We start from the raw sequence: 12,271 nt of genomic DNA, 5'->3' as shown, positions 1-12,271 counted from the left end.
TCGAATTTTTCTCAAATTCTTATTTTGGGCTGAACATGGGTTTTGTGCACAATATTTTATGTTGTTATTTTAGTTCAATCAACACCTTTGGCATGCATAATCTTTAGGATGTGTAAAATGCAAGTATCTAGGTTTAAATTCAATCAGCAGTATTTTTGGGCATGAAAATTTAAAAAATTCTCTGGTTCTAGCCGCTAAAAACAAGGCAACAGATATAAAATTGTCTCAAAACATTGCATGCCAAGGGAATGCTGCTATGTTGCTTATTTGCACTCAGTGGAGTGTTGGGGACAAGAAGAACTAGTTGGCTCCGCCCTATCAGGCTTGCTGCTGTGTACAGCAACTGCACAAACATGCATTATTTTTCACTTATGCATGGCATTTATAATATGAAGGCATTAAGCTATTTTAAAACTAAAAACATATTTAGAAAGAGGAGATCAATCTCTATATGTGCAGTGCAATTATCATTCACCTAGCATCAATATTAGGAAAAACTTTTTCGAGTAGCATCTCCCCTTAAAGACTTACATGCTAAAACCAAACAAGAGAGGCGGTCGCTCTCTTTAGAGCGCCGTTACATTCGACATGGCCACACATCGTTGTATGTACACAGAGTCCTGGAGGTACTGCTTCACTTGGAATAGATATTTGCTTCGTTACGCTGTCGGGTCAAACACGCTGACACTCCGAAGAGAGCAACCATGTGCTGACGTGTTCACTTTAAGGGTGGACAACCCTAGTAGATTGTAATGTGCCAAGTGAAATAAGTATATACAGTGAAAGCTCCTTAATTCGGACTTTCAGATAATTCAAACTACACTATTTTTTTAGTCTGGCCAAGCTCCATAGAGGTCTGTGTACAAAACGTCCCACTGATTCGTACACGAATCGGTTCTGCTATGGATAATTCAAACTACACACCGCCGCGTCTGGGCGGCCTGGTGTCGACCACATGGCCAAACGAACACCCCCACCAGATGGCGGCACCATTACGAGGCTGCGCATGTTCAAAATGGGGACGGAAGACAAAACCAGGTAAAACCATGGAAGAGTGGGTAAAGCCTAACTGGCATCATGACCAGCACGGTGGCCGGCGGATACAGACGGTAAGGGGGTGGTGGCCATGGCGGTGGCTGCTTGCTGTCTGTTCCACACGGCCTTCAAGACTTCCACCTACGTGCTCGTTAATTCGACCCCCGTTTATTCAGAAATACAGATAAATATTTCTGTCAGCACAGTCCACTCATGTAAGACTATGGCGTTGGACCAGCGCTACAAGTCTAGCACTGGTTAGGCCACCACTGCATGGCACCATAAGCAACAGTCACAATAGCACTCCTCAAACCTGAACTACACGGCCCACAGTTGACCGCGCACCTCTGACGTGCACACAACGGCAAGTGTGACGAAACACGAACAGCCTCATCTCCGATGAATGGCAGATTACTTAGTTTCGGTTTCGCTTTGATGAGCATCGTGCCAACCCGTGGTAACGGCAGTCACTAGTCGCGCGTCAGCCAGCTAACCAATCATAGTTGAGCGGTGTTTCGGATAGCGGTAGTGAGTTTTTTATGCGCTTCCACTGCGGTTCTTCCGCTGCTTCCAAAATGCGTGCTCGTCAAGTGCCGTTCAGCGCGTCGTGAGGTGAAGCCTAACATGCAACACACTGCTTGTGAAGGGGCACCGCCGCTGTATCGTTGCACCATGAAGGATGCCGTGAAGGCCCTTGCCATTTTCGAGCACTTCTGCTTTGGCACTCCCAACGGTGTGCAGGCAATAAAACATTGATTGCAATGTGAAAAATAATCATTGACGTGCTGTTCTCGTCTAGAAAGCAGGCGACCATTGCCCAATTTTCCACCAAATACCATGTTTACTCACATTCTTTTTTCTTTTTCTAAAAAAAATGTCAGTTTGGGAAAAGGATTCACTACTCGGAGAAAACTTGACTTTATTTTTTTTTTTTTTCGACGGTTCGTCCATCCTTCCATCCATCAATCAGAAATGAAAGCATGCCGGTCAGCCGGGATCATGACGCCGGTTTTTCAGCATCGTTTGCTTCAAAAAGCTTTTGCTGTTATCACGCATGTCAATGATTTTGAAGTAGAGGACGGCACCCGCCCCAATCATGGCGGAATAAAGCAAATGTAATGAACATCAAGCTTGCGCCATTGGGTGGGCCAAGCAAGCCACCGCAGGCACTCCTGTCAAGGCCACTGAAGCTCTGCCAAGTTCCACACCACCCTCCCCCTCTAAAATCAAAGTTATGCATATGGTGATGCATGTTATTTGCTACACAGCACCTCGGCGCACTGCCAAGAAATGCGTCATGTACTGCGACGACACAGTTTTTTTTTCCAGTTCTCAGCAGCAAAAGTGGGCGGGGGTTCATTGTACAAGTAAATACAGTAAATTTACCGTAATGCAAATGGCTCTTGTCAGTTTTTACGAGGCCATTCGATAAATCAAACATCGGATAATCCGAATTTTTTTCCAGTCCCACAAAGTTCAAAAAACGTTTACTGCATGACAACTGCACACATCAATGCAAACAAAACGACAAAATCACAACTTTCACTCCTGCAACAAAGCACCTCGAGTGCCACTAGCGGAAATCATGGACTAGGAAATGACACATGCGTGGACGCACCTTTTCTTCGGCATTGTGCCATGCAATGTTGCACAGCTGATTCTGTTCCTTGAGTGCCTCTAGCTGTGGATGCGCGGAGGCGATGCTGCTGCGTCTCCCCATCTTCATCGCGAGCACACTGCTCCCGCTGTAGAGCTCCCACCTCAGCCAGATGCTCCTCCAGCAACTCCCTCTCGGCAGCTGCAGAGGAGTGCACATGCTCACTTGAACTTGCAGTGCACTGTGCAGCTTTTGCTCCCAAATGGCTTCATTGATAAGGAGTTGATAGATGCAACCGTGTTAGTTTTACAGCGCTAGATTTTAGTGGCACTACGGGAAAAAATCTAGCGATGGGCTATTCATGGAGAAAGAATGGAGAGAAGTGCAAAGATTCAAAGCCATTTTCCTAAACTATGTGTCAAGACAGTACTGTTGCTGTGGCCCCGGAGCACATCTCAGGCATTTGTCTGCCCTTCGTTGCTACCAGTTAGCTCCCTTCACATTAACAAAGAGTGGGTTTGATTGCATCAGGCAAGAAAAGAAGTGTTTTTAAATAAGGAAGTGAAAAGAAACCTGGCATAACCAAATTCATTTGCTCGTCTGACCAAAATAAATACAGTAAAATCTCAGTAATCCAGAAAATTCAAACTAGGAGCACATCCCTGGCCAACATCCGCAAAAGTCTGTGGTGTCAGGCACTCATTCATGTTCATTTGGAGATGAGTAGGCTTACATCAGTTATTTCGGACAAAGAGTCATGTCAGGCATGACCTGTAAAGACAGCAATCGTCCGAACAGACCTCCTCGAACCTGTATTGAATGAAACAGTAGTGCCTGCTCAGCTCAGGCATGTGTACTATGGTAGGTGTGACAATGACAGATTTATCGACCAGAAAAAATGGCATTTCTTGTTAGCCTTATCTGCTCCATTACTTAGTGAAATTTCTTTTATGCCTGAGAAAAGGATACTGTACAAACTTTGCTGTACATACAGTTAAACCTGGTTATAGCGAAATTGCAAAATGTCTGCAATTTTTTCGTTACATCCAAGTTTTCATCATATGCAGCTTTCGCATGACGACTTAAAAGGACAATGCAGAACTAAGAATTGATTGTAAGCGAAACCACCTTGAAAGTGTTTACAGTAAATCAGAATTATTCTAGGTTATAGAAGTGGTGATACGTTTTGTGGTTGCGCTGAAGGTGCGCCGTGAGTGCGACAGCAGCCTCCATCTTCGCCACAGCTCACATGATGCGTTTACGAGGAAGCGGGGAAAACGATGGGGTGAGGAGGAACCAGTCTGGGAGAGAGTGCACGCATCTGCGCTGCCATCGAACAAGGAAGTGGTGGTGAGAGCATTTATTAGATTGTACAAGGGACAGGAGGTACACTTGAATCAGCCTGTAAGGAACCGGTCCTTGCAAGCACTAGGTGGAGGTCCTTAGTTAGCCATCGCCTGGGCACGCCTGACTAAGGCTTGTTGGGCCTGTAAGTCGTGGCAGCCGAGCAGGGTTGGCTTCCAGCCCTCCAGAGTTGGGATGGGGATGGGGGGAATAGCCAGGTTGGAGGAGCAGGCTCACACCATGTGTCGAAGTGAAGAGAAAACAAAACAGCTGAGCCCAGCGAATGGAGAACAGTGTGAGTCCGACATTTCAAAATTAAAAGAAAGCATATCCTTGCCCAGTGCGCGCACTTACTAGTGTTGAACATATGACAGCATTGTCAATTTCTTTGCTGCCGCGGTGCCTCTCTGATTGTCTTTTGACACATAATCTGTGCCTGCAAAGCCCCTCGGAAACGTGGACAGCACAGAAAGGTCCCCGGATAATTTTTCAGTAATTATTTCTCTTAAACCTGAAAATAAAAGCATTGCCAAACCGAGAAAGCCGCTCATATGTTCCACACCAGGCACTTCCGCGACCGTAATCCCCTAACAAGGCGCCGTTTACTCGCTTCCATTTTCTTCCGGTAGATGGCAACACTTTTGCATAAGGTCGACAGGCAGAACTGAAGTCATGAACTTTAGACAGAACCCGAACTTAGTGCCACGCATGAGCCGCCCCAGGCAGCAGCAGTGCTACAGTTCCAAACAACAAAATGAAAGTAGTTCTGGCAGGTTTAGCTACTGTGCATAGCTGACTATGCTTTTTAGACTCTTCACTGATCACAATGTCAATCGGTGTCACGTGGTAGGTAGCCTCGGAGCTATGTGGGCAGGTAGAAAAAGGATTTGGCCAGACATGGGAGTGTTTCTGGGAAATTTCTGTTTTGGTTGTACAATCGTACAAAAGCATGAAAATTTGGGAGTCTCCCAGATAATTCAACAGAGCTGGCAGGTATGTATTTTCATACCCTAAAACAAATCTATACAGCACTACACAGTGCATCAGCAATGGAATATACATCTTCTGTAAACTTTACAGCTCCAGTAGACAGGAGGTGAAAATGGTCTAGATGCATATGTAGTGCATAAGGCAAATAATCGAAGAAAGTGGCATTGTGCACGGGTGCGAAGGGAAGGGAGCCTTTGTCAAGGGTACATGCCAGAGATATGTAGGGAGCTTGTTGGCATATTGGATGTGCAGTTTCGGCAATTTTAGAGACCAGAGGGGCCTGAGAAAACACGGATGCTATCTAGTCATAGCCCTGTCACGCTGTCATTTTCAAAGGCAATTGAGTCGATAGCCTTCGAGATTTTCAATCGCGATTGGAGATTTTCAATCGGACTGTGCCACTGCAACACGGCAAAACTCGAAGGCTGTGGAAATAGTTCTGGTGTTTGGCGCCAAACTTTTGTAGCGCCACTATCGTTGCTATCGGTCTTGCTTAAAGAACTAAAATCTTTCCATAAATGCAAAATAAAATATAACAGTTACCTTTTTAGTAACTGCAGGTGTTTAGTTGTTCTTAAAGGTCAACTTCATTTTTATTTTTTTTTAACGAGTTGACATTCATGCGGCTGTGCTTTTCATTGTGTTTGCTTTTCTCGGCAGCACAGGTTACAGTGCTAGAGAGTACAAAAATAATGCCCCTTAAAAAAGAGCGATGCTATTTTCAAATTATTACTCACACTAATATTTTACTGCGTAAATTAAAGATATGAAATAATAGCAATGGCTCATATTTTTGCATAGTAAACCTTGCGCGACGTTCGAAAGCATTCGAGATCTCAATAGAGTTCTGAGCTGTTCCGTTGACTCGATAGACTATCGACTCAATGATCATTGAAAACGCCCGTGTAGCAACGTTCGAAGGCCTTCGAGTCGCTAGACAATCGGTTTGAGGGCCTTCGAAATGCCCATGTGACAGCGGTATTAATTAGGATGCCAGTGTCCTGCTGTAGAGCACATTCCTTATTGTGCTACATGTCAACCCCCCCTCCCTTCCCACCCCCCACACACACACATCGGCATGTCCCGCATTTAGCTAGCCACCACCACCACCGCACACACAAAAATTTCGACAAGTACTTCTAATTTAAGTTCCTAGAAAAACTCTAGTCCAGGATGAGGTGGGTATAGGGACATGGAGGGAAGATATGGAGGAAAGGTGGAGTGATGCTTGAGATGCAGGAGGTTGCACTTTCACTAAACACTGCTATAGCAAAAGAAAGGGAACAAAAGAAGAAGGAAGAGCTTTTGCTGTACAGTAGAACCTCTTTATAGTAAAGTCACTGGGACCAGCAAAAATCTTTACTATATCAGGGTCTTTACTATATCAGTTGTTGGTGATGACATGGTCCTAAAGATGCTGTCTGGTAATTAAATGCCTACTTCCTGAACATGTCTTGTTGCTTAATGAAAAAAACACTCTGAAATACCTACCATCTCTCTCTTATCATCTTTTCGTGCAATTTTTTTTTTCAGTTATAAAAATGTTTTACACCTTGTGGAAGTGAGGGAACTGTGGCTACAAATACAACCAAGTTTGATTTCCTGTGAAAACCAAAGCCTTACATGAACACGGTGTTACTTTTTGCCGTTTCTGTCTTTTAAAAGGCGATACAGTTGAACCTGGATGTAACGAAGTTGACAAAAGTTCGCAATTTTTCGTTACATGCAGGTTTTGTATGAAGGCTCGCACGAATGATGCAGAAACGAAACTGAAAGGCTTCAGATATCAGTGAAGGTGAACTCACCCTTCAGGCATTTATTTTACAATAAAAAACTGCGTAATCTCTGCTTGTTTCCACGCGAGCGAAGGCACAACAGGGCGCTCCAATGAAGCTAAATCATGTAATGCTCCTTCGTCGTCGCGCGAGCCAACGAAACGGCGCAATATGTCAATTGCGTTCATCACCTCCTTCGCGGTGGGCACGTCACACGGATCTGGCTCACAGGAACCGTCATCACAGACATCAGGATTGGCACGCTTTCGACAAGTGCCTCGTCACTCATTTCTTCCGTAGCTGCGGCAGCGTTGTCGGCAAACAAAATGTCGCTCAGGTCAACATTGTCGGGGACACCACCCTTGCTGCGTAGCTCATCCCACACTTCGGCCTCATCGGATGAAGCTGAAGTCTCTTCTTCCTCGTCGTCAGCATCAGCCTGTGCGTTTTTTGTAATCCCTGCCTTCATAAAGCACTTCTTAATAACTTCTGCCCTGAAATGCTTGCTGCCAGGAGGCAGCAACCATTTCAACTGACTGATAATAATCGATCTTCAGCTCCCGTTCCAGACGGATGTGGATGTTCAGAAGAAGCTTCTGTATCAGTCGGTGCCGGTAACAGCATTTAAAACTGTTGATTATTCCTTTGTACAGCGGCTGTATTAGTAATGTGCAATTAGCCGGGAAGTAGTGCAGTTCGATGTGAGACAGCTGCAGGCCTTCAACATGGTGCGCAGTGCAATTGTCCAGAAGTAGGCAAACTTGACGGCCTTGCCGCTTGACATCCTGGTTGAAGTCTTTCAGCCATTCAGAAAATATTGCCTGAGTCATCCACGCTTTAGTATTCGCCGTGTATTTCACAGGCATACGCTTCGTCCCCTCAAAAGCACCTGGGACGGGCACGGCACTTTTTCCAACAACTAGCGGGACTCCCTTGTCAGTGCCGTCGAGGTTGGTGCACAGTAGAACTGTTACGTGGAGTTTGCTCTGCTTTCCGCCACGGCAGTCATCTCTTTTAAGTTCCAGCGTGCGGCACGGAAGCATCTGATAAAAGAGAGCCGTCTCACAGGCATTATAGATTTCAGCCGCTTAGAAGCGACTCGGTATTCCAGGAAGCGTGTCAGCCACCCACGAAGCAGCAGCATCGCTGTCTGCAGAGGCAGATTCGCCGCAGATTACTTTCCCGATGACACTGTATCGGCTATTGAAACCTTGTAGCCACCCGTTACTTGCTTTGAAGTCATCATGGCCCAAGATGCACGCAAAATCCTTCGCCTTCTGTTGTAATGTCGCTCCGCTTATGGGCACATCCCTGGCTCGCATGTCCAAAAACCACGAGAACACTGCCTTGTCCACATCATCAAATGTTGACAGTTTCAATCTTTTCATAGCCTTTGTTCCCGACTCCACTGCACATCTAATCTTCTCTTCCGCACTCAAAATTGTTGACAGGGGGTGCTCGCTGGTATGTTGAAACGAGCGGCGACCTTCTTCTTCTCGCCCGCGGAGACCGCGTTTAAAATGGCAAGTTTGTCTTGAAATGACAAAAGTTTTCGTTTTCTGGCCATTGAACTCATCACGACGAACTGACGCAGCAGATACAAACAGAGCCCCACGAATACAGGCAGAAAGGCTAGCCTAGCACTTCCGAAACACGTCGGGCAAACCAACACCGCAAATCCGCAGACACACGTACAAGTGAGACACACGTACTGTCTCACTTGTTTTCTGTGGACACCTCAACCGCACCGTTGAATAAGAGAGGAAGGTGGGAGTGAAAGTGAAAAGAGAGAAAGAGGAGCCGTAGTGGAGGGCTACGGAGTAATTTCGACCACCTGGGGATCTTTAACGTGCGCTGACATCGCACAGCACACGACGCCTCTTCGTTTCGCCTCCATCGAAACGCAGCCGCCGCGGTCGGGTTCGAACCCGGGTACTCCGGCACAGTAGTCGGGCGTCTTACCACTGCACCACCCCGGCGGGGCAATCCGCAGACACACGAGACATGCACGAGACACAGAACAACAGACAAGAAGATGGTGAATAAACAACGTGCGCAAAAATTACATGTGCTACACACACGTACAGTACCAACAAAGAAATCAACTGCAGCCACTAATGCCACCTGGTGTTGCACTATACTACCAACGCTGCGTTAGCCACAGAACGGCGCTAGAAGGTAATACTATCATCATCATCGCCAATTTTGCTTGACTTCTGCGATTACAGGCGTTCACGTAGGTGCTGGCTTCTTAGAGTTCTAATATTCACTAAATTAATGGATTTCTTTGGCCATATTTTCAGTAAAAGCTCAAAAAATAATGACTGATCAGCTTCGTGAGTCCGTTACATCAAGGATGACCGCTGCAACACCTTCGTTACATAGAGGTCGAAAATACATTGGCTTCAATGGGTGTGGCATTAGGGAATTTAAAAACTTTGTTAAATTCATTACATAGAGGTTCGTTACATCCAGGTTCAATTGTAAATGATAAATGCGTACGGCAGGCAAGTACTGCAAGACCGCACACGCTGTACCTCCACTTCTTGCCTCCGCTGCCTCATGCTTCGTGCTGCACAGTGCGGTGAATGTTCTCCCGTTTTTTCCCCTTTCCTATTTCTTGCTGCACTTTTACTCTCCCTTACTTTTTTAATGGACCGCGTCGCCTACTTTCCATGTTTGTAGACATCTTTACTTTTTTTTCCCCTACATGCTGCGTGCTTTCCCTCACGGCTCCAAGGCCTTCGTAAAGTAGGCTTCTTCTGAATGCTGCTTAGCCTGGTGGTAAAGCCACTCAAAAAGCCACTCGATGTTATTTTTCTGTTTTCAAATACAAAACATCTTTCCTCGCAATTCTAGGTAGTGCGCGGATGGCAATGTCATATTGTGGGAGTCATTGCCGCGGCCAGGCGCACTTTATTATAACCGATTTTTACCGAAAATGCCTTTACTATAAAGGGGGAAAATGTACAGTTGTCTATGGAAGCTGAACTGGGACTTCAGTTTCACTTTACTATATCCGAGTTTTTACTGTATCAGAGTTTACTATAGCAGGGTTATATGCTTGCAGGCTTTCAGACTGGGTACACAGGTTATAGAGCATGTTGCCGGCAGAAAATATATAAGAAGGACGGGGTGAGAAGGTGAAGACATCTGCCACCTCTTTCTTAAGAAATTTTAAACCGAAAAATCAGGCTGAAAGCTTTTTTTTTTTTTTTTTTGATGAAAAAATTCCAACAAATGTATATCATTCAAATGGGACCGTTCCTGCGACCACCCTCCAAGAGTGGCCCATAGATCCACCCCTGGCTATAGTTACATTTTCGAATATTGTATTTTCCTTCGCCATGGCGGCTCAGTGGTTAGGGTGCTCAGCTGATGATCCTAAGGTCGCGGGTTCGGTCCTGCGGCCGTGCTTCTATGGAGATGAAGCGCAGGACCCCTGTGTACTGTGCGGTGCCAACTGGTTTAGGAACCAAGTGGTTTAAACTGCTACATCGCAATTAATTGTGGCAGTGATTCCGGGTCCGCACTTTGCTAATGCAAAGTGTTTACTACGCAGCGCGTCGACAGCATGCTGTCCTAATGGATATACTGTTCATCAGCACTTGGATGACGTGAAATAGAGCACTTCAGTTCAAGTGCTCTGTCTGTTTCACACTGACGCTCCACGCACTCAGAATGACGTGAACTTTGCTCCTGCTCACGGGGCAGCTCGATAACGCTGCAATTAACGCGAGCGCGAACAACCAAAATCACACAAAAAAAGCAAAACTATACCACAGCAGATGGGAACTTGAGCTCTGTAGTTTCATTTTTGGCATGTTTTTTTTTTTTTCTTGACATCTGCAGCTTAATTAAACAACACAGATTGTATACACATTCCACAGACACGCGTTAACTTTTTTTTTATAGGTTTAGGCAGCCGCCACAAAAATAACACAAATTGTGGCGCATGCCCGCTAAACGTGATCGATACGGTGCCTGCGCTCAGGCATGCCAGTGTGTTTAGAACATTCTGCTCATGCAGAACAGTAACGGTGTCAAGCCTTGCAAACTCGTGGAGATGCAAGCATATATATTGTGCCTGCTGAAAAAAAAACAATGCGTGGTGCACAATTACTAGTAGATTATTTTTTTCATGAGCTCTGCATTCAGTACATTATACTGCGCATTTACTGACTGGTACGCTTCCTTTATTATTCTTTGTCCCACAAAAAATATAACAGCGGGGTTCATTAGTAGACGGATCAAAATGCGGTCATCTGAGTCAGTTGAGAGTAAAGTGATATGTGCGCACATTTGCGCCATGCAGTCACTTTGCGGTCAAATATAAGTCCCATGCATGTTTTGGAGCTGGAAAAAGTGTGTCTGCTTCAAATGTTTCATCTGCCTTTGTATTGTGACTGATACAACTGATATCTTTGCACCCGCGCTTTGCCCATTACTTTGTCCATTCTTGTATAATTTGATTGGCTTTGGAACATCAGTTAAGTATATGTGGTCTATATACATTATTTTATAAAATAAGCATGCAACCATATATATATTGGCAACTTCCTTAATTGTATGTATGAGTTTGCGCTATAAAATGCACTTTATGTATAGCACAAATGCATGAGCATGCATCCTTATGCAGGAGCGATCAATCAGGCAATTAAATTTTAGTAATACTATATCTAGCTCACGAAAGGTGCAAAGTTTTGTCACTAAACTTGAAATATTTGACCTTGTCTTCCAATAACTGGTTTAGTTGATTTGGTTTGCGGAGTTTAACGTCCCAAAGTGACTCGAGCGATGAGAAATGCCGTAGTGGAGGTCTCCAGAAATTTCGACCCTCTAGGGTTCTTTAACGTGCACCGACATCTGCGTGCATGTTAAAGTTGTAGGTGCCGTGCCACCACAATGATCACGTACGACATACCTGTTATAATTATTATTTAACTTCTAACTAAGGTCTAGAGTACTGAGCACCACAGCTCACAGCTTCTGTTCATGAAATGAGAATCTAGTATATGTGTGCTTTTTTTTTTTTTTTGTTCATATAGTTCATACACATATATATATAAATATATATATATATAGGCGGTTTAGCCATGCTTAGCCCTCAGAATCTATTGTACCCGCCGCGGTGGTTCATTGGTTAGGGCACTCGACTATACTGTGCTCAAGGATGCGGGATCGAATCCCGCCGCGGTGGCCGCTTTTCGACGGAGACAAAAAGCAAGGCGCCAGTGTGCTGTGTGTTGTCAGTGCACGTTAAAGAGCGCCCAAGTTGTCGAAATTTCTGGAGCCCTCCACTACGGCGTCTCTCACTGCCTGAGTCACTTTGAAATGTTAAACTCCATACACTAAATCGAACTACTACCAACTCTCGACCGAGGATATGTTGACGTCAGTTTGCTCACCTCTCAAAATTAACAAGCAATTCAGTGGTTATATGTGACAGTCTAAGCGCACACGTGCACGCCCAACTGCCGCAATACACAAAAAATGAGCCGTGTTATCCGCTGCATCTGCTGTGCATTCA

At 45.2% G+C, this 12,271-nt stretch overlaps 1 long non-coding RNA gene across 1 annotated transcript in view; it reads right to left on the bottom strand.

The window, feature by feature from the left end:
* Window positions 1-12,271, bottom strand: part of LOC146183927 (uncharacterized) — a 64,671-nt gene that overhangs the window by 13,430 nt on the left and 38,970 nt on the right. The window contains exon 7 of the long non-coding RNA XR_014708818.1: window positions 2,654-2,833. This is a non-coding gene — a long non-coding RNA (uncharacterized LOC146183927). The remainder of the gene's footprint in view (window positions 1-2,653; window positions 2,834-12,271) is intronic.

This window comes from Amblyomma maculatum, chromosome 7, assembly GCF_055883805.1.
Source record: "Amblyomma maculatum isolate TAMU_Amacu chromosome 7, ASM5588380v1, whole genome shotgun sequence".
Taxonomy (NCBI): Eukaryota; Metazoa; Arthropoda; class Arachnida; order Ixodida; family Ixodidae; genus Amblyomma; species Amblyomma maculatum.
This window is presented reverse-complemented; position numbering and strand designations above follow the sequence as displayed.